The sequence below is a fragment of the Dermacentor albipictus genome, chromosome 2, assembly GCF_038994185.2.
Source record: "Dermacentor albipictus isolate Rhodes 1998 colony chromosome 2, USDA_Dalb.pri_finalv2, whole genome shotgun sequence".
NCBI classification, from domain to species: Eukaryota; Metazoa; Arthropoda; class Arachnida; order Ixodida; family Ixodidae; genus Dermacentor; species Dermacentor albipictus.
This window is the reverse complement of record NC_091822.1, coordinates 129,266,759-129,290,725: the sequence shown is the minus strand read 5'-3', so window position 1 is coordinate 129,290,725 and position 23,967 is coordinate 129,266,759. Positions and strand designations below refer to the sequence as shown.

Sequence of the window (23,967 nt, the reverse complement as noted above, 5' to 3'; positions counted from 1 at the left end):
ATGCACAGTACCACGGGCGTTCTTGTATTTCGCCACCATCGAAATGCGGTTGGCGTGGCCAGGATTCGATCCTGCGTCTTATAGGTAACCTCCTAGTAAGATCAGTTGCAGGGCTGCTGTTCTGTATAGCGGCTTCTTTCGGCGAAATGCATTTTAATGGTGCCGTGCCGACGTGCGAGCTCTCGACCGTAATATACGGCGCAGCCATTTTTTCATCACTTATAGCGTGTAACAAAATTCTACTTCATGAGTTCAATTACCCCGTGGCGGACCATATATGCACGAGAAGTCAGAATATTTCACTAATTAAAAATAATTTATTACCATTTCAATGAATTACCTTACGCCACATGTCGCAATTTACAAGTTGTGGCCGGTGTCTTTGAATGCCACCCGCCGTGGTTGCTTAGTGGCTATGGTGTTGGGCCGCGGGATCGAAACTCGTGGTATCTCAGCCATGGCGGCCATATCCCGATGGGGGTGAAAACACCCGTGTACTCAGAATTAGCTGCACATTAAACAACCGAAGGTCGTCAAAATTTCCAGAGCGCCTCACTACGGCGTGTCTCATAATCAAATTAATTTTAGCTAATATGTGTTACTCTCCTAAAGCGATTTTTTCTAAAGCTCTTAGCGAGATATTGACAGAAATTGCAATTATAAGGTTGTTACAAAAAGTTTATCATAGCGCTATACATCATTCTATACCGTTGCCGCGACCGTCTCCGCCGCATGTCTGGTCGGTACATGCTCGCTAAACTGCGCCAGTTGCATGCCTGGTGCGGTTTAGGTAATGCACGCAAACCAGCTGGTAGCTGGCCGAGACTGTAGCGCAATGGTCGATTGGCATGTGGTGAATGCTTCTGTAATCAATGTTCTCGTGGGTACGTGTGATGTATCTGAATGATTAAATAAATTGAAGTGTGTGTGCCTACTCGCACGCAGCGTCCTGCGTTAAGCAACAGCAGAGGCTTGTAGCATTGCATCAGAAACCTAAAGTGCTGATAAACAGAACGATGCCTGAAGGAGCTGTTTCCTGTGATGTTCGCATAATGATAGGTCGTTCCTATCAGAAAAGTAATTATTTGCTAAGTAGAAAAGGTCATTTATTAATACTCTTGTGCTGCAGACATGCAGATAAATCATTTACAAGTGTTTACATTTCATCAGGCAACATACTTATGTTGACCAGATGAGTGAGTGAGTGAAGAAACTTTGTTCTGAACGCCTGCAGAACGGTTAGCCTTCCCCTGTTAGGGAGGCGTTACCGTGACGCGGCCATGACGTCTTCGCGGCGTGTGGCGCCTCTACTTCGGCCGCGGCCGCACTATTCCCTTTGGTCGACCGCGCCTGCCCCTCCTTTGGGGTGGCAGCCTCCCTCCGGTTTCGCTCGGTCGTTGCCTTTCGAGGGCCGCCGAGATCTGCTGGACGGCCTGGGTTTGAACATCTTGGTCATAGCATCTCGTTGCGGCCTCGAACCGCGGCGGGATCGTTGTTAGTGTTGCAGCTTCATGCGGATTCTTAGCACAGTCCCAAAGGATGTGAGCTGCAGTGGCTCTTTCCTTTCGGCACACACAACACAGATCACTTTCATAAACACTTGGACACACGTGCCTCATCAGCACCGGGGTGAATAACGACCCTGTTTGAAGTTGTCGGTATAAAACCGCCTCCTTACGGGTCAAGCCCGGATGAGGTGGCGGCATAGTCCTTCGCTCTAGTCGGTACCATTTCACAATTTCATTGTACTGTTGACCAGATGTCACATTTTTCATGCAAAGCGGATTTTGTATTCAGATATACATGTTTTATGTTTAGGTGCACCAAATTTATATTAATTGCCTGTTGCAGATAGCATAATTCTAAATCTTTCGAAATAAGTGGAGATAAATTTTGAAGCGTCCAACGAAATGCATAGGCGTTCCAAGTAGGTTGTGTTTCAGTGTATGACACAACGTTTCCTTAAAAATTAAGTTAAACAGTGCATTGTCAGCATCAGTTTGACAGCGCCTGTTTTGGAAACAGTGCCATCGTCAGAATTCCTTCCAAGTCAATATGCCTTGCACGCAGATTCAAATATTTGCAGCAAAGTAATCGATAAAAAGTTTATTATCCTAATTATGCCAATGATTCAATTAAGCATTCTGATTTTTCGTTAGAATAATCGGCCGCCTCAATGTGTATTTTAGTACAAGAGTTCTACCTGCCCCACGCAATATTTAAAAATTTGGTTCAATTAAAAAAGATGTAATATAGAATGACAACATGCATGCAATTGTGATATTGCTGCTACAATTGCTCAAATCTGCTACATTCCGTTAAAGCTGCTCCAGGATAAGCCGCTGCGCGCCATCTCAGAGGCAACAGCGAAGATGAGTATTGGTGGATGCAAAGTGGCGGTCGCTACCTATTAAATGCGAAGAATTCTGTGACGTCTGCCATTCACAAGGCTGAATGAGCTGAAGAGTCACTGACCTAATCTGATCCAGTACTGCGTGGCAGTACGTGCTCGCTCATGTGACCACACCGCCGTTAAGCTCTGTGCGCCATAATATCGGGTTGTGAGTAATTTAAGATGAAATTCTGTCGGGCCTAGTAGTACGTTCTCGGTCCATTATGCGTTGGTGGTGCATCATGCATTCTTACTTAGCACTAATGTCGTGGACTTGGTGGGACACATCATCCTCAACCGACGATGCACACTTCGCGCGTTCGGCACGGCAGCTGTGTCATATTGCACTCAGAAAACTGAAACTTTCTGCCTCGCTTGTTATCGACTGCTTTGCTGTGTAGCATTTATTTTGTGCTCATAGCACAGCGGACTCGTAGCTGGGCATTTTACTAGCAGCAGGACTTCAGTAAGAAAGTGAAATTGCTGTATTGCCTATTAGCATTCCACGTGGCGGTATTGCCGTGAGTTTGTGCCTTTATGTGGCCCGCTATAACACTCCTGACCCACAGTACTTTCTTTTTCCACGTGCGCTGGTTGACTAAGTGTGGCGGCGGATGGTTGAAATTCTTCGTGAGTTGCCGCGAGCGTCAGTTATCTTCATCGCAAACAGTGGAAATGGAGCGCACCAGCATTCTGCAACCATTTTTCATGGCAGTAATACCGTCAGGCCGATATCAATTCAAAATTATTGTTGACTGGTACAACATCATCTACGAAGCTCTTCATCATTACCACCAGTGCACATAGAAATGAACTTATTAACGTAACGGTTTGAAGCAGTGATATGAATGACCCATTGCACCTTTCCACGTTTACTGTCAATTTTATGAGTGTGCTGTTACCGCCAAGCTAAATCTACTGCTAAGTGGGTTGAGCTTACCATTGAGGCGAGGATCTCAGGAGAAGATAAATACGCCATTGTTGCCTCAATAATGAAGTACAAAAGAATAATGAACACGCAAAAATACATGTGCCGCACGTATAGGACACACTTATCGTTATATTTATTTAAAGGCGCAAATATCAGTACAAACAATAAGACGTTCCGTCAGTGTGTTCTATGAAGTCCAGCTTCATTCATTACTGCCCTTCATTGTAATGCATGCGTAATGAAGTGCAGAATATTGAAGTTGCATAGAAGACGGCCTTGCGGCCAGTAGAACCGCTACATGGCCAGGCACGCTGAACAGAAAACAGCAAAAGAAATTTCGGCATCCTGAACCCACAATTTTCTAGCATCTGACACGATTGAGTTTACGATAGCTCGATTTCTGTTTCAGTGGGATGGTCCTTCGTTTCCGCTGTCAGTTTGCTTGTCTTTGCCATCGCAAAATGGCGACGCAGTTGAATAGGCTGCGTGCTGCGACGCCAACAACGTTTGTCGCCTTCGAGCAGCCCGTGCCACACAGGGAGGCGTGGTCTTCGAGATTCCACTGGTACAATCTCTGAAGCGACGCCTAGCTGCACTAGCCAGCGTGCCGCCACAGTTGGAGAAATTGCGGTGGCGATAATGACTCTCTGCTTACGCGCAGCTAGGCGCAGTGTTGAGAAGGAACAGGGTTCGACAGCGCATTTAACGCAATACCAAAGTTTTGCAACCGAATGTGTGCCAAACCCTACAGAATGGGATTGACCCTGCATAGGGCGGGCATTTCTTGTTTGCGTGGCAAATCAACTTCGACAAATCTAGTGGTAGGATAATTTTCTTCGACGAAACAAGATTTCAAAACGTGGATATCTACTGATATTTCGGGTGGATTTCACTTTGTTACATCCAATATTTGTTATGTCTCATTTCGTGATAACGAAGTTTCACTGTAACATGTATTTCTTAACATATTGTCTTACCTTCTAATTACAGGTGACAAATCTGAGCTCAAGCAACATTAGGAAGAAGCGACATTGTATGCGGGTGAATCAGCCTATGGAACTGTCTAAGCCAGCTCCCTGAATCATGAAGTGACCAATGTGTAATAACACAGTCACAAAAGAAATCTCCAGAAGGTGCTTTAGAAACATTTTTCTTCTGTACTCGGGGTATTTATTTGATTTAATAAATATGCTTTGAAACATTTGGCCACTTTAGCGCTTCATTTGCGTTATTATACTTTCTTCATGTTAAGCGTGGCTTTAACATGTGTTATCAGTTTTGTGGCCTAGTCAATACATCAGCGGTCCTATGGTGGCTTGTAAGAAATGGGCCATAGGCATTGCTGCTGTTAGTACAGCCAAGCTTTCTTCAATATTGCGAAGATTAGGAACATTCCGATTTATTTATCCATTTAGCACGTATCAGGAGACACTCAGTTCCTTTATAAGTAATGCTTTAGTGGAAGGGTGTATTATGTTCCTAAATTCATGTGTCTGCCAAACATCCTTGTACGCAAAACTTCCATAATAGCGTTGCAGGTGTCCTTTGATATTATTCCATCCGCAAATCTCTAACAATATCCACAAGGTAAGGAAAATTATCTCGGTTTTCTCAGACCGTCACGTGTGTGCAATGTGTGCCGTTTCTACGCAGATCCCTGAAAATCGGCAACATCTTGTTGGACAGTTGGTCTTGAAGGAAACACTGTGAATTGCAATGTTATAACTTAATTTTGGTGCCTAGAGCCTACTTCAAATGTAATTTGTGCCAGTGCTTTCATTGACAATAGCGTTCGCACTAAATCGACAGGTTTGGTAGGTTTTGCTGTCATTTTTGCAACTACTCTCTGGCCCTATGAACAAGTGTTTTTCTATAGTTTGAAGGTGCTGATGCTTGTAACGAACGTTAAACATTCATTACTGAAAGTTCTGTCACATTTTAAAAGAACTTTGGTTAGGTTAGAGGTACGTAGCCTTGGAGTCTTAATGACCTGTCACAATTTACAAACTCAATTTACAAACATTCTTGCGGGGATTTTGGAAGTACACATGATTGTACTTACAATGCATATACAAAATGAGTAAGAGTAGTTAGGCTGGCTGACCACAAACAACACGCAGCAGCCAGCGTCTGCGATTTTCTTCTTCCTCTCTTCTTTCATCTTTCCGTAACAGGACCCCCGGGTGGTGAAGCGCCGTCTCCGCGCATGGTAGGCGAAGAATTGCAAGCGAACTACAGCTTCAGCCGCGAAACGGGGACGACGTCAAGAGGCGTCGTACTTGAGGATGTATCAAACTGTACCGGCGAAATCTCGTAATTTACGTTGTAAACTTAACGTAGGACTTCATAGGGCCCTGTGTGGCGAGAGAGGAGCTTCTTGGATTGTAAACAGATTGGTTTACACAGATTGTAAACCAATGTTTTCAAGTTCCTGGCGAATGATTGTTTGTACGAGCAGAGCTGAAAACGTAGTAGCATCAGCGCTACGCCAACAGAAAGCTGCGGGTGCCATCGCATCCAATTCCTGTCGAACGATGCGCACCACGACCTCTGGTGGCGACGCATGCTGCTGTGCGGGTTGAACTTCCCACGTCGACGTTGCGGTAGTATAGGAAAGTCTCGCGAATGGCTGCAAGATCTGTCGGCTTTCGGCCTGCTCTGATTGTCGGCACTCTTTAATGATTGCATCAACTGTAGAGCAGCTTTTGCACATGAACAGCTTAAACGTGTCGTCAGCAATACCCTTAAGCAAGTGCCTGACCTTCTCAGCTTCTGTGATGTCGTGATCGGCTTTACGACAAAGTGCCAGTATGTCCTAGATATAGGAGACATAGGACTCCATGGGGGATTGGGCATGGGAGGCCAGTTCATCCTGTGCGGCAATTGTATGGCCGGCTGGTTTGCCAAACAACTCTGTCAATTTCTTTTCGCATTGGTTCCAGCTGGCTAGCTGCTTGTATTAGCTTGTATCGACGGAACTACCAGCCCGATGGTCGCAAGTGGCTCCTGGTTATCCCTAGGACTTCGCGTTCCGACATGTGCGCGTCTTTCCATACTGACCCACAATGTGCACACGCAGGCGTTTTGAAGACGTATGAGCGCCTGCAGCAACGTTACTACTGGCGAGGAATGTTTACTTTTGTCCAAAAGTTTGCCCGCTCGTGCCCGCAATGCCAACGCCGCAAATCTCCGCCTCATCCGGCCCACGGATTATTACAGCCGCTTCCGTGCCCTGCTCGTGCCTTCGACCGTGTGGGAATTGACCTGTATGGGCCGCTACCACTAACACCCGCTGGAAAACGATGGATTATTGTCGCACTTGATCACCTTACACGCTATGCCGAAACCGCTGCTCTACCTGCAGCGACCGCGAGTGACGTTGCATCCTTTCTGCTCCATCGTTTCATTCTTCATCATGGCCGACCTCGGGAGCTGCTGAGTGATAGAGGCCGTGTGTTTCTTTCGCAGGTGGTTGAAGCTCTGCTTGCTCAATGCCGCATAGTTCACCGGACCACCACGGCGTACATTCCTCAAACTAACGACTTACAGAGCGTTTCAATCGCACCCTTGGTGACATACTCACCATGTACGTTTCATCGGAGCATACAAACTGGGACATCATCCTCCCATTTGTCACGTACGCATATAATACGGCAACACAAAGTACCACAGGATTTTCTCCATACTTTCTTCTCTACGGTCACGATCCTTCCCACACCATCGATACGGTTTTGCCTTATACACCAGACGCGTCAGAATGTGCTCCGGTTTCAGCCGTCGCCCGATACGCCGAGGAATGCCGTCAATTAGCCCGAAAGTTCACCTCCGCTGACCAACAACGACAAAAAGCCAATTGCTCCCGGCACACTTGTCTTGTTGTCCGTGCCTTCTACAGCGCCTGGACTTTCGACAAAAGCTCTCTCGAAGTATGATGGACCATACCGCATCGTCGAACGGACCTCTCCGGTCAACTATGTCATAGAGCCGCTTACATCGACATCCGATAAGCGCCGCCGTGGACGGGATGTTGTTCACGTGCGCCGCCTGAAACAATTCTATGACCCACTCGTCTCCACGTCGTAAGTCGCCAGGATGGCTCCGCTTTTGCACCGGGGGTAATTGCAATGAAGAAGAAGAGCACAAGAACAAGGCCAGCCAGATCGTCTCTTCGATGCCTGCTGTGCAACCAGTGGGTCAGCTGGATCGCCAGTGCTTAGCACGAGTGTGAGCCGTTCGGGCAAACAGCTGTTCCTGCTCTGCGTAACCTGCCTCCTCGGTTACGAAGAGACGTTACCCTCGGAGCTGTTCAGTGCACCCAGTACAATATATATATATATATATATATATATATATATATATATATATATATATATATATATATATATATATATATATATATATATATATATATATATATATATATATATTATTCAACGGTTACCACAGGGCTCAATTTCTGGGACCCTTGTTGTTCTGCATTAGCATTAACGACTTACCCGTTGTTCTAGACCTGTCTAATGCTATTCTATGTGTTGATGATACCACTATTTTCATATATGATAACTCTTTAGCAACCTTACTCTTTAATCTGAGCAATGAACTAGCGAAAGTTGTTGAATGGCGTCAGGTTAAATCATTTAATTTGAAACCCTCTTAAAACTCAGTTCATGCTATTTGAAACAAGGCAGAGAATCCTGCTGTCTATCCCCCAAGTAACTCTCGACAGTCACCTTATTCCTGCAGCAGACTGTGTGTTGTTCCTTGGCATAAAATTAGATTAGCGCCTGAAATTTACTAATGATATTGCGTTTGTTGTACAGAAAAGAGCTTTTAGCGTAAGAGCTCTCATAAAACCACGTGCATTCTTTTCAGAACATGCAATATTATATTTATACTTTGCGTTCATTCATAATCATATCACCTATGGTATTGCTTCCTGGGGAAACACGTATAACTGCCACCTCTCGACTATTCAACACATACCGAACCAGGCGATTTGCAAAATAACCAAGAATCCCTTTTACCTAAATGCTCTCCAACCTACTCCAGGCAAGCTTTATTGTACTTGTGTCTGGCTTGTTTATGTATGAGCTAAATATTCTCTTTTTTTAAATTACTTAACAAACACGTCCTTACGAATTTGTGAACTACAAATTGCTTACTAATACGAACCACAGTAGGTTTGCGCATAATTACAACTTTTCATTATCTAAATGTAACACAAACTATGGAACAATGACATCCCCATTTTGAGCATTAAAATTTCGGAATGACCTACTGCATTCACTTAAGCTAGCGTCATCTTTGAATATATTCAAATATGAGTTAAGATGTGCTATTTCTTTTCGTAAATATTTGCATGTCCTAAAACATGTTCTCTGTATAATTATGCTTTTTGATATATGTACTTTTTATTTGTTTTCTCTTACCAATGTACTGCATTACGCGCATTCATTTGTTTTCCTTGTACTTTTTTATTCTAACTCACGTTTTGTACACATATTTATTGAGAACCGAGGGTTCCGTTGCAGTCATCGACTTTGATACCCTCGTCTGCATACTAACTGTTACCTATTTACTGATTGTTTTTGAATGATAAATAAACTAAAACTGAAACTTAAACTGAATTACATGTCATTAATATCCATCGTCTCTGTACAACACAGTATTCCACAGTACAGATGCGAATATAAGCCATCATTACTCATCCTGCCCATTGTGACGGTTACTGCGCAGTGCATATAGTGGGTTTCAGCCACATTTGACGTGGTTCACTCGGCTCCCGCTTTTTGCCAACATTTTCGTATGTTTTTCGAGTGTGTACCCCTGAACTTTCTACATTTTCGGATCCGTGAAGTCAAGAGGAACACGCTGATACCCGACTTTTGTGGGTGGGTGGACTTTTGTGACATTTCTTGCCGTTTTTCTTTCGACTACGCCATGACTGTGTGCTGAGCCTAACCGTGTTAGGGTTCGCGAGGCAAGGCATCGCTAGCCCACCTCTTCTCGGCGGAGGCTTTTTCCACGGACTTTGTGATGGAGTGTGAGGTGGAAGGGGAGTTTTTATCCCCCGAGGACTTCACTAAAGACTCAGGGTGGCAGCTCGTTGCCGCCAGACGTTCTTCAAGGAGCACGAGAAACGCGGCCAATTCCAGTGCGGCCGACGTTCAGCATAACACCAGTTCCCACGCTCGGCGTAGCGCCGACCTCGCGGGCATTAAAAGCAAGATAATTCGAGGAGCCAGGATGCCTCCGATGCCCAAGGAAGAGGCAAAGATCGTCGTGCGGCCCAGGGGAGGCCTGTGTATCAGCAAGTGCGGACCTACCGCAGTCGCCGACGCCATATGGCAGGCTGCCGGGCTCGATTCGGCGTCGCGAGACACGGACACAATGTGTCCTAACTTTCAACAAAACATAATGGTGATCAGCACACCAAACAGGGACAACGCTGCACGCTACGTCGGCGTCGAGGGCATCTCCGTCGCCGGTCAACGTTTCGAGGTGAGCGCTTACGAGGCCGCCCCCCACTACACGTGCAAGGGCGTCATCCGAGGCGTCTCCCTTAGCGACGGGCCCGCGGTGATCGACAAAAAACTTGTAAACCCGAGAAATCCCACGGCGCTGGGCGCCAAAAGAATCAAGAACACCGGCACCGTGGTGGTCCTGTTCGAGGGGTACCGAGTGCCAAATTTTGTCTCCTACGGCGGCACTATTGTCAGGTGCACTTTATTTCGCAAGCAAATGGACGTGTGTTATAGCTGCGGCAGGCTCGGGCACCGCTCCGACGTCTGCCCTTCGCCGAACGACGCCATCTGCAGAGGATGCGGAGAAACAAACCCCGACGCCCAGCATAGGTGCGATCCCAAATGCAAGCTGTGCGGTGGCGACCACCTTACCGCCGCCAAGGAGTGCAAGCGACGATTTCAGACGCCATATCTCGTCAGACGCAGACGGGGGGAACGCTCCCGCGCCCTCAACGCCGAACATTTCCCGCCCATGGAAGGCGCGAATCAAGCCCGGCAAGCATCGCCTGAACGCCAACACGGTCGCAGCCACTCCCGGTCCAGGGGGAGATCCAGGTCTCGTGGCCGCTCCAGGGGTCACATCAGGAGCCGCTCCGCCTCCAGGGCCAGGTCGATGTCAAGATCCCGAGTCCGATCCAGATCCAGATGCGGTTCCAGGGGCGGCCCGGGTTGCAGAACCCAGCCAGCATCTGGACCTCAGCCCACCTCCACATATTTGGGGACGCAGCCGACCCTCCTTTGGGCCGATCTGGCACGTCCCAAGCCCGGTGCCAATGTAGAAGCTGTTCAGGCACCTCGTAACGACCAACACCCAGAGCGAGCTAGGGACGCGGAAGTCAGTCGCTTACGCAAAGAGAACGACGATCTCAAGAGCACGATCAAGAGGCTAGTTAAGGAAATGGCAGAGATTCGGAAACTCGTTTCGAATGTGTCGGATAACGGTGCGCCAGGCAGGGCCACAGAGACTCCAATCCCAGCCCCAGTAGACGGTACTGCGACGTCCACCAAACGCAGAGCAGTAGTAAAACAAACAGGTGAATCGGGAGCGTTGTCCGCAGAAGTCAGCGAGATTAAGCAAACTCTCATTGGGCTGGCAGATGGCCTCAGACAGGTCACTGCTAGCGTCAGTTGTCTCACCGATAACGTTCGTCAAATTCAGGTTGCACTCGGAGACCCCAACAGGGGCCTCGGAGCTCTCACTGATCGCATAGATGCCATTGAGGCGCGAATGGCTTCATCTGCCTCCGTCGTCCAACCGCTCACCGTTCCCGCCATACTAAAGGAAGCTAGACTTCAATATCCAACCAGGGCGGCGACAGGAGGCCCCAGTCTTTGCACAGCCCTAACTGCCCCATTAGGTGGTAGTCCATCCGGTCCGCCATAATGGATAGGTCCAAAGAGAGTTTTCGCATTTGGCAATGGAACTGCAGGGGGTATTCTAACAAAAAAGCCCCTCTGCAGCAGTTCTTCAGGTCTTTCGCTGTCAAACCTCAAATCATTGCTCTCCAGGAAACATTAGTCTCTGCCGCCTCGCTCCAGGGCTACAGGGCCGTGTCGGGCCTGCCCGGGGGGCGAGGGATTTGCACCTTGATTGATAAAAGGCTGACTCATCTCACCCACGACCTCAAGCTGGCAAGTGGTAGAATTGAATACGTCATGGTTGAGATCCTGCTCAACGTACCACAGCAGAATCAACGCAGAAACAGCGTGTTCGTCCTCAATATCTACAGCAGCCCCAGGGACTCGCGCCAGCAGTTCAAGACCATCCTCAAGAAAGCGACCGACTTGGCCGGCCCTCGACCCTTAGTCGTCGTCGGTGACTTCAACGCACCGTACGGCATCTGGGGTTACGTCTACGACACTACCAAGGGGCGCAACCTGTGGCAAGACGCCAACGAGATGGACCTCACTCTGGTCACTGACAAGAATTTTCCTACGCGCATCGGCAACTCCGTCACCCGGGACTCGACACCCGACCTCGCGTTCGTCAGGAACGTTGAGGACGTGGGCTGGGAGAACACCGCCATGGAGTTCGGCAGCGACCACTACATTCTCGAGACCAACTTCAAGGTGTCTCGGAGTAGGATCAAGGAATTCACGTTCATCGATTGGGACCGCTTTCGCAAGATTCGCGAAGAACCCGGCAAAGACAGGGCACCCGCCACCCTCGAAGAATGGTGCGAAGGCGTCCGGAACGACGCTTCCGCGGCTACCAAGAAAGTAGAAACCGATCTCGACGTCGAGCGGATGGACAGCAGACTTGCCCACCTGATCGAGGCCAAAAACGCCCTGCTCCGCCGATGGAAGGGCCAAAGGCTCAATCGCAGACTCCGAAAAAAGATCTCAGAGCTCAACAAGGTCATCGATGAACACTGCAAGGCGCTATGCCAGCAGCAGTGGGACGAGCTCTGCGAATCGGTCGACGGACAGATGCGCAACGGCAAATCCTGGGGTATGCTGAAGCACCTTCTCGACGAAAGCGGTTCAAAGTCAAATCAGCGGCATACGTTGGCCCGGGCCCTTCACGAAGCCACCAAGTCTCATACGGTTGATGAGCTCGTCTCAAAACTCGTACAGAAGTACTTGCCCGTCTGTCGCGATGGAGATCCAGTGACCCAACTCCCGGACTACCGAGGCCCTCCACGCCCCGAGCTCGACGAAGACTTCTCCGTTGCCGAGGTCAGGCAGGCCATCTTCGCACTCAACCGCAAGTCTGCGCCTGGTCCAGACGGAGTCACCAACAGAATGTTGAGAAACCTCGAGGACACGTCGATCGTCTTCCTGACCGACAAAATCAACGAGTGCTGGAATAGCGGCGTTGTTCCTGCAGAGTGGAAGATGGCCTGTACGGTGCTCATTCCCAAGCCCGGCAAGGCCCCGAACATCGAGAACCTCAGGCCGATTTCTCTAACCTCCTGCGTCGGCAAGGTCATGGAGCGCGTCGTCCTCAACAGGGTCAACGGGTACCTCGAAGACAACGAGGTTTACACCTACAACATGATCGGCTTCCGCGCCGGACTCTCGACGCAGGATGCAATGAAGCTAATAAAGCATCAGATTGTGGATGGCCGTTCCAGAGACGTCAAGGCTTTGCTCGGTCTGGACCTCGAGAAAGCTTTCGACAACGTGCTCCACAGCTTCATCGTAAAGACCATTTCAGACCTGGGTCTCGGTTACAAATTCCATAGCTACGTCAGCTCTTTCCTAACGGACAGGAAGGCCAAGCTTCGCATTGGGGACTTCCGCTCCAACGATGTGCCCCTCGGAGGGCGGGGCACTCCTCAGGGCGCCGTCATCTCACCCACCCTGTTCAACATCTGTATGATTGGTCTTTCCGAGAGGTTGGCACGCGTAGAGGGCGTCAAGCACACCATATACGCCGACGACATCACCTTATGGTGCCCCGGCGGCTGCGAGGGCAGAGTCGAAGAATCCATGCAGGAGGCGATCGATGTGATCGAGGAGTATCTCCGCCCCACCGGACTTCGATGCTCCCCCGCCAAGTCGGAGCTTCTGCTTTACAGAAAAGAGAAGGGAGGCAGACCCAAAGATTGGAAGCCAGTTTCCGAAAGCAGCATCAGTCTTCGTACTTGTGACGGGGGGGTGATACCCAGGGTCGACGTTATTCGGGTCCTCGGCATGTTTGTCGAATTCAACGGCGGGAACGGAACGGCTCTCCGCAAGATCATCGCAAAGACGGACAACGCTTTCCGCCTCGTTCGCAGAATAGCAAACCGGCACCGAGGAATGAAGGAAAACAATCTCCTCAGGCTTATCAATGCATTCGTGCTATGTCACTTTACGTACACAATTTCTATGCACAACTGGCTCAGAGCGGAGCGAGACAAGCTCAACGCTCTCATCCGCAAAGTGGTCAAGAGGGCTCTCGGGCTACCCATCAGGACCCATACCGAGGATCTCCTCAAGCTGGGGGTGCATAACACTGCCGAGGAGATTGCCGAGGCCCAAGAACGTGCGCAACTCACTCGCCTGAGCACCACAGCGGCAGGTAAACACATCCTCGAAGAGTTGGGTTACCACCCTGCGGGATTCCCGATGGTCAGTACCCCGATCCCTAGGTGCATTCGAGACAAGTTCGAAGTGGCCCCTGTGCCCCGAAACGTCCATCCCGTCCATAACGAGGGCAGACGCAAGGCCAGAGCAGGAGCCATCCTCAAACAGATAAAGCAACGAGACATTAGAGCAAGCTTCGTCGACGCGGCGGAGTACAGCGATGGGAAGACCTTTGCCATCGTTGTGGTCGACTCCAGCGGCAAGATTTCTAATTGCGCCTCCATTCGCACTTCAGACCCCGGAGTCGCCGAGCAAGCCGCCATCGCCCTCGCCCTGCTAGACGGTCGTGGGTCCGAGATATATAGCGATTCCAAAACGGCAGTTAGGGCTTTTCAGAAGGGTTGCATCGCCAAGCAAGCTGCTCGTCTTCTTAGCAACTCGAATCGATATGCTCTCACGCATCATTCAATCCACTGGTTTCCAGCTCACGTAGGGTCGGTCGAGGGTGCTCCCCAGAACCTGAATGAGTCTGCTCACGAGGCTGCGCGTGACCTCACCGACCGCGCTTCCTCTGCAAGAAGCACCGACTCCCCTCCTCCCTACGGCCACAGGGATGCTCCCGCTACTCATAACGAGATTATTAAATTCTTCTACATGTCTAGAAGGGTCTTTCCACCTCCTCACCCCAGGTTGAATAGGGCGCAAGCCGTTTCTCTTAGGCTTCTGCAGACTAGTACGTATCCGTGTCTGTCCGTTCTCCACGAGGCTTACCCGGACGTGTATCGCGACGACGCCTGCCCCTCCTGCGGGCAGACCTCTACTCTAGCGCACATGCTGTGGGAGTGCGGTTCGACATACCCTAAGTTCATCAAGGAGGAGTGGGACTCGCTTCTGCGTAGCCCCGCTCTGGAACAGCAAATCCTGGCTGTCCGGCGTGCCCGCGACCGGGCCGGTGGGCTAGACCTGCCGGTCCCGACGTGGGACTAGCCGGGTGCGCGACGAGTTCGCGTCCTCGCCGGACCTACAATAAATGTTTCTTCACTCACTCACTCACTCATATCACTGACCATGGCTCTGCTTTCGTGTCACGTGCTATCTGGCTCTATGTCGCGAGTACTGAATGCACCTCAACTGTTTGTAGCGTTCAAGTTCCAATCACTTACTGTATGACTAACTTCGCCGGTGTTATCGCCATTTCGATATTGTCTTTCTCGTTGTCATCATTGTCAACACTACTCATGTATGGCGTGTTTATAAAGAAACCCAATGGCATGTACTTGTTACTTGACAAAGGCTGGGCCACCAGCCGAAACGTTGTAAACTACACTATGCAAATGCCACCTATGTCCTACACCCTTATCTTCATCATGTATATATATATATATATATATATAATATTTTATTGGGGCAGACACACAAGCTGAACGTATCAAACGGTTTATTCTCACTTCGTCGCCATTCTGGCTGTCAGCTTCTTCAGACCTTGCACCCACTTCATCTTCGTCGGCAGCTTTACCAGAACCACTGCGTGGATGTTATGCATTCAGTAACTGTTGTGAGATAGCGCTGCATATGCGTTTGCAATTTCTTCGTCCTTGTAAATTTTCCCAGCGTTTCCACCATTCCACCCTTATAAGTTGTGCAAAAATAATTTTTCCTAACGTGGCCATGGTTTATTGAGACTAATGGAATTCAATTCTAGCATAATATAGACCAGCAAAAACATACATAATAGTTTATCCATAATGGTAAATTCGTAAGTAACATTATGCATGTTGCTAAATTGATGAACACGTGTTTCACTACTGCTGTCTCGCCTAAGGAAAATAACATGCACAGCATGGCTTCAGTACATCCTGAACAAGATAGAATATCACAAGGAGTGTCATCCAATTTCTTATTAATGGTGCAGGCGAATCGTGAGCAGCTAGGTCAAGGAATTCTATCAATATCTTCCTTCTGTCGTAAGCCAAACGGGCGTGATAGTTTCACCGATGTTTTAGATTTTGCTGTGTACGGTACAATTGTACTCGCATCACGGAATTCATTCATCGTGAAATGGCTTGAGGTTAACCACATCGCAGTTAAAAACGAGAATTGAATTTTCTGTCGTACGACCACACTTCCAGACGTTCGACATGAGTTTCAGTAGCTACGACGGAAATTTCTGACGTTACGGCAGAAGTCCTGGCATCGCAACAGAAAAATGGCTGTGGCTTAGGTAAGGTTAAGCCCAGGATGCGAAGCATACTAGCCTTTATTTTAGTTGTTGAACCACTGTTTAGCCTGGTGAACTGCTGTTGCTTGGCTATATTTGGTTCGGCTAGACGAAGAAACAACTCATGCATTACTGCTTCGCCTTCAAGAGTGGAACGCGACAGCGTTCCCGTCGACCCGCCAAGGGGTGTAAGACAATGGGCTACAGGGCAGCGACTACGCGCCCCGCATTGGACGCGGTGAGCGTCGAGCAAAGCAGCGTTCGGCGCGGCAACGAAATGTGCGCCTGAGCAAGAGACACACGCCTTAGAAACAGCTCGTTTCTAAGGCAACACCGCATTCACTAGAGGCGCTTTTGTACCGCTTTGAAGCATCGTACTTGTGGCTCAGTGGTAGCGTCTCCGTCCCACACTCCGGGGACCCTGGTTCGATTCCCACCCAGCTCGTCTTGCAAGAGTTGAGCCAAAGCCACTTCTCCTCTGTGATGACGTCACGGTGTCACGCGGTTTCAAGGCGACACCGCCGCGCCTGAGGAGCTGGGTTGAGCTCTCGTAATATGCTTCGCATAAAAATTGTTTTAGCAAAGCAATGAAGGGGGCTAGTTGGTGAACATTCATGATTATATTGCGCTTAGTGTTACACTAATAATTTTTTGTGAAATACAGGACGTGGACGTGCGTAGCCCAATTGCGCTACGCACGTCTACGTCCTGTCCTTCACTTAATATTGTCAGTGTAACACTAAACGCAATATAATCAAGAAAAAAATTCCGTCCTGACAACCAAGAATTTGGACATCACAACAGGAGCACTCTTTCGTGACAGCAAGTGTCCTGAAGTAGCTACAGAAACTGTCGGTCACGCAACCATTCTGACGTGGTGCCGAAATTAGTCCAGCGGTCTCAACAGAAGCGCATTCCATCGCGACGCTCAGTGGTTTTGCGGGCAGCTCGGTTTAGCTGAGGCGAAAAATACACGTCATGACAGGTTGTAAATGGAGAGTCGACTGGGTTTATTCAAAAGCAAGAACAGGTTTGCTGAGTTGCTGAGTTGGGCAGCCACCTCGATTCCAACAAAAGCTGGGCGCAATGACCAACCGGCTTCGCAAGGTGAAGTGACAGACAGTCATTACACGTTTTTTTTTTGTGTTACTTTCGCTTCGATGGTGGGCACTGTCAGGAGGACTGACTGTTGGGATAGTTGCTGTTGCATTACAATCATGATAATGTTGCGCAGATTTATAGAGGCCATAAAAGAGCAAAGTGAACAAGCACGGGCGCTACTTTGTTCTTTTGTGTCCATTAATGAATTTGCGCTAATTTACGCTGTAATAATAGGCGCGTTCTCCGAATCTGGCAATGCTGATTGTGCTGATACCAGAATTGGCTTTCACATGACGAATGACGTTGATTTGTTATAATTGTGCCGGGACAGCTGGACACATAAAATCTTCCACAGACTCGTCGAAATTGGTTGCTGATCGAAACAACCGAATCGGCGGCGACACCAGCGGATCCATTTTGTTTTGTCAGATGTGGCCCACAAACCAGTGGATTTGCATGTGCATTGCGTAGCGGCCTACAAATATTGAACTGGTATACTAAACTGCGTCACAATCTGGGTCGCTTGGATGCCAGTATTCTCGTATCTGTGAAACAGCGAGAAAGGAGCACGCTGTCTAAATAAGTACTTACCGACGAATGCTCATTTAAATATGTTGTACGGAATCAACAACTTAAGTGCTTGCTCAAAATTGTAAAAAGCTTGCAACAGCTTTCAAAACTAGCAGTGACAACCCTTACAGCCTCTCTGGACGCCGTTGTATATTTCTGAATTTCCTAATTAAAACAGAGGCTGTAAAGCAAAATGAATGTTGCAGTGCTTCATGCAGTTCTTATCAATATTGGCAACAGTTTTGCTCGACTAACAAAACTGCTAGGTCACGTTGCGCAGGCAAAGCGCACTTTCACTATAACGTACAAATGATGATGATGATGATCCTATGTCGTGGCTCGCACCCAGTACGGGGGATAGGCTAATAATCGCGCGGCAGGAGGCAGCTAAAGGAAATTCTTATTTTTAGACGATGTACGCAAAACAAAAGAAATGCAAAGAAAAGGAGAGTTTGCAATAACTAGACTAGTATGCGAGCGAGCAATCAGACTAACGTAAAGGTGAATATTAAAAGAGGCTACAATGAATAAGAAGTAATGTTAATAAAAAATTTAGAGAAACCAACTTAGGTGGAATTCATGCAGATTTGATATCTAGAATAAAGATACAATAATTAGCAGGGCAATCGTTTTGTTTAATTATATAATCAAATAGTACGGAACAAATGTTTTTGTGACCTAGTGCCTAGTGTCGAAGCCCAAATTATTATAATACTACTTAACTTTACCCTAATCTAATTTTGCAGTGTGGATGTTCCAGTAGCATCTTTCTCTGGTGTGAATATCATCTACATGACAAAAAATAGTGGTCTATTGATTCAATTTCCTTACAATGATGCCGTTGAGGGACATCGCCAGACCAGCTCTATGCAAATAAAGATTCAATTTCGGGGTGCGACAGATGAATCTAGTTTTTTTAACTTCTAATTGCCAAGAAGGACACCACTGTAAATTCTATAAAAAAACGAGATGCTTAAAGTTTGGAGTACGTATCAGCGATAATGTACATGATTTTTCAAAGAACATTTTCTGTATCTCGATGCATTTATATAAGCTGGATCTGGTAGAGCAGGAATCAAAGGACTATTTAAAGACGTTCTGGCTAATACATCTGTCGTTTCATTTAGGTATAAACCGCGGTGGCCAGGAGCCCACATGAAATAATTTTTTGTAATGTTGAAGGGAAAAGTGTAATGGCAATGCTAGCTCGTGCATGCTAGATAGCCACACTATACGGCACGCGGGAGTGGGAAGCCTAAACACATGAAGGCCGTGCGCCGTGCGGCGGCGAAGACGAAACCAACTCTGCAAATAACCGCGAGAGAGACATCATCATCATCGACACCGATTTGGGTGCGTCAACAGAGGCGCCTGGAAAACCGTGGTGCGAGAGAGTGTGGCGCGTGGCGTGAGGAGTGCAAGAGGTTCGGCGTTCGAGGGAAAAAGAGCTTCCATGCTGGACGTCCGGCCCATAGGAGCTATCTCCACCCGCGTCATTTGGAAGCACCCGAATCAACGCTTTCACCCGTTTAGAGGACACTTCGCCCAGTTCTTCCGCCGGGCAACGGGTCCAGGAGGGCTGGCGGTCCTGAACCTGGGTGAACGAGCGTTCAGGTGAGCGGCCACAGGGCTACCCCGCCAGCTGTGGCCGTGACCCGGTGGCTCCTGCTGTGGGCTCCCGAGCGCAAACCCCACCAGAGGGAAACCGGGCACGCGGAGGCTCCAGTATATCGACTTTGGAGCAGGACCCGTGGCAAGGGTTGTAACAGCGCGCAGAAGACGACAACAGAAGGAATAAAACGACGACACAACACTGTGTCGTCGTTTGGCTCATATATATATATATATATATATATATATATATATATATATATATATATATATATATTAGACATATCTGCAATACAAATCATTTGAGATTAACAGCAATGTGTCGTCGTTTTATTCCTTCTGTTGTCCTTGCCTCGTGTGCGCTGTTACAACCCTTACCATGAATCCCCACCAAATGGCCCAACTTGCCGTTCTGGTGGAACAGGGCCACCTGAGCCACGCCCGGCGGTCCGACCCTGCTGTCAGACCCTGTTATGCGACCCTTCTGTGCGACCCTGCTGAGCGACATCGGTTCCACGACGTCTCCGACATGGCGACACGTGCTTCCGCCTGAACTGTAGGCCGATTACATTTGACCAATACACATATATATAGCTGCATGCCGTCTAGAACGTATTTTGGGGCACTGTCGCATGTGGGTGCCATTTTCTATGTGTTATGTGCGTCAATACAAGACTGATGTGTGTTTGTGCTTCCTCGTGCTGTTTCTGCCTCTTTCTGGAGTGATCCTGCACCAAATACCATCACAAACTAGCGAGCTCGCCAAGATTTACTCGTAAATACAGTGATAGAGCGCAGTTTCACTGTGTAGCAACAGGGCAGGAATGACCGCAATATAAATGGGCTCTTGCTGTGAGCATGTGTCTAACAGGTGAAGCTTTAGCCGTGATCGGTCGGATGACTGCCACTGATTCAGTGGATTACCCTATTCCAATTCACGGTTCCAATTTATGGCTCAAGGCTACGAAGAGAAGTTTCGAAAAGCACTGGCAGTAGAGGGCGACAGTAGAAGACGGTTAGCAGCAAGAATTAGAGTGAAAGAGGGCAGTTTCGCTTGTGCGCAGACACACATTAGTAGACGGCACCATGGATTAAGAGAAAATTACGGCTATAGGGCTCCAACAAGGATTGTCAGGCGCAGAACTTGTCAGGCGCAGATGGATTGAGGCCGAACGGGCAAAACAAATGGACGAGAGAGCTGCGGAGGTGAGATGCAATCAAGAAAGCTACTCAATTAGCGCGCTCAGCTGACGAAAGGCAACGTGAGATTCTCCAGCTAAAGCTGCAGATTCTGCTTGCTGTGACTGCTTGCTACATGCTCACTTGCTGTGAGCATGTGTCTAACTGGTGAATCTTTAACCGTGATCGGTCGCATGACTGCCACTGATTCATTAGATTACCCGAAGGTAAGGAAAGCTTTACTACAGAGGTTGCAATTCACGGCTCAAGGCTACCAAGAGAAGTTTCGGAAAGCACGAGCAGTAGCGGGCGAAACTGGAAGATGGTTAGCAGCAAGAATTACGTTGAAAAGGGGCAGTTTCGCTTAGACACAATGAAAGAGGGCAGCTTCGCTTGTGCGCAGACACACATTAGTAGACGGCGCCACGGATTTAGAGAAAATTACGGTTATAGGACTCCAACAAGGATTGTCAGACCCAGCACTTGTCAGGCGCAGATGGATTGAGGCAGAACAGGCAAAACAAAGCGATGAGAGAGCTGTGGAGCTAGAGGCAATCAAGGAAGCTGCTGAATTAGCGCGCTTAGCTGACGAGAGGCAACGTGAGATTCTCCAGCTAAAGCTACAGATTTAGGAAGGAGCTCGGAATGTGCCGGCAGCGGTTTCTGAAAATTTAATTGCGCTCAGCACTTTCTCGTCATCCCTTAATTCACAGAAGTTACTTCCTTTTTTTGACGAGAAACGCGATGACTTGCACGCGTGTTTACAGCGATTTCAGCGTGTAGCAACAGGGTAGGACTTACCGCAAGAAAAATGGGCTCTTGGTGGGAGCATGTGTCTAACTGGTGAAGCATTAACCATGATCGGTCGGATGACTGCAGCTGATTCATTAGATTACCCGGAGGTAAAGAAAGCTTTACTACAGAGGTTCCGATTCACGGCTCGAGGCTACCAAGAGAAGTTTCGGAAAGCACGAGCAGTAGGGGGTGAAACTGGGAGACGGTTAGCAGCAAGAATTTCAGCCTGTTTTGATCATTGGATTGACATGGCTAAGTGCCTAAAAGGCATGAAGGTCTACGAGATCACATGATCGCTGAACAGTTTCTGCGCTGTTGTGAACCAAAGATAATCGTTTTCTTGAGGAAGCGGGAGTCCAAATCCCTTGACGAACCTGCTAGCTCTACGGATCGCTTTCTTTAAGCGCAGAACTGGACAAACCAAGGAAAAGGTCCCGATAACACAAGTGATTCCGATGGGAAAAACATTGAAGCTCCCAGGAAACCGCAACTCATGTGCATCCTCTGTCACCAGTTTTGACATTTGGCTCGTAATTGCTGTAACCCATCTAAACATATGGTAAAGTGTTAGTTGTGGACAGAACGGGACATACAGCTTTATATTGCCGAAATCAGTACGGGGACAACAAACCGAGTTCTTTGTGTGCACTTACCGAAGCTCAACGAGTTCGAACTCGTCCAGTGAAAGCATCACAGTGTCCAGGAAAGTAGACTCGCCGATTAAGTGACAGCGACGACGAAACCCCTGGAAATGTTGTAGGTTTCCTCATCGACAGGATGCCAGTGGTTGAAGGCCGACTGCTAGGAGTAAGTGTTCGTGTATTACGAGATACCCGTTGTAATACCACAATTTTCAGACGAGAATTTGTTCCAGAGGTATCTATGACACGAAAAACGAGCAACGTTGTTCTTCTGGACGACTCAACAAGCTACCTGCCTGAAGCTGTCACACAAGTGAACACGCCGTGCTTTAGAGGCAAGTTAACAGTGGCATATATGGACGAGTCCCTCTACGACTATGTTCTGGGAAATCTTACAAACGTGAGAGCACCATACGATCCGCACACTGACTGGAAGCACACCGCTGCTCCCAACGAAGGATTGTCGTTGATAGAAATGAAGCTGACTAAGCCGCCTAGTAAGCCTCAGCATGTATCAAGCGTGGCTCAAGCCAAAACTGAAGAACAAGAATAAGCCAAGATTCGTCCCTTGTGCGTTCCGAGAATTGTCTTACGTGACGTAACTAAAGGGCAACTGATTGAAACACAGCGGAAAGACCAGACGCTGAAAACATTTTTGCCAACGTGATGAAATCGTTCAACTCTGAAAAGAGTCAAGGCTACGAATTCGTCAAAGAAAAATGAATGTTATATCGCCTGTACCACCTGACTACTCGCAGAATATTTAAGCAGGTGATCGTACCAAAAGCATTTAGACATGGCACATTAGAAGTGTCACACGAAAGCATCATGGCAGGACATCAAGGTGTCAGGAGAACAGCCGCTCTTCTCCTACAAGAATTCTTGTCCTACAAGAAGGCAACCCCTAAAGAGACAGTAGAAGTCACTTCAGTGGGTAACATGCTGTTGACGGTATTAAGGGAACTGTGGACGAACGAGGAACTAGATCGGCAAACGCGAACGACATACACTTATGTCTTTGATTTGCGCAATCGCCTGGAGGAGACATGCAACATCGCACATGAACAGCTGGAGAAAATTCGTGGCAATGTCGGAGCTGACTACCTAAGTCGAGCATATTCACAGGTTCATATACCAAAATGCTATTGCACAATGCGACTACTCAAGTGCTTAGTCGTTATTTGAAAGCGAACAGACTTGTGCCTTAGTACTTTAACTGGGCGCAATGCCCTGTGAATAATGTGTGTCGTGTGCTCATCTGAACAATCGGACAAACGTACATGATAATTTTCCTTTCCTTTTTTTTCATCCAGCGTCCTTGTGTTAGAACAGTTGTGAACAACTTTCTCGAAAAGGGGGCTATTGTGATAGTATATGATACGCAGGAGTGGAAAGCATAAACATGTGAAGGCAGTGCCCCGTGCGCTGACGAAGAGGACACCGACTCTTTCCAAATACCCGCGAGAGAGCCATCATCATCATCGACACCGATTTGGGAGTGTCGACAGTGGCGCCTGCAAAAGCGTGGCGCGAGAGAGTGTGGCCCGTGGCGTGAGTAGTGCACGAGGTTCGGCGTTCGAGGGAAAAGAGCTTCCTCGCTGGGCGTCCGGCCCATAGGAGCTATCGCCGCCCGCGTCACTACAACACACACGAATCAACGCTGTCACCCGATGAGAGGCTACTTCGCCCAGTTCTTCCGCTGGGCAACTGGTCCAAGAGTGCTGGTGGCCCTGAACCTGGATGAACGAGCGTTCGGGTGAGCGGCCACAGGGCTACCCCACCTGCTGTGGACGTGACCCGCTGGCTGCTGCTGTGGACTCCTGAGCGCGAACCCCACCGGAGGAAAACCGGGTACGCGTAGGTTCCGGTATATCGACTGTGGCGCAGGGCCGCCTGAGCCCAGCGAGGCGGTCCGGTCCTACTGTCCGACACTGATGTCCGACCCTGCTGGCCGACTTCGGTTCCAGAATGTCTCCGACACGGCGACACGT

General features: G+C 48.4%; 1 protein-coding gene across 2 annotated transcripts in view; it reads left to right on the top strand.

Moving 5' to 3' along the window:
- The window catches only part of LOC135897409 (complement inhibitor RaCI7-like), a 139,005-nt gene that overhangs the window by 26,189 nt on the left and 88,849 nt on the right, over positions 1 to 23,967 (top strand). The gene's annotated exons all lie outside the window — the stretch shown is intronic.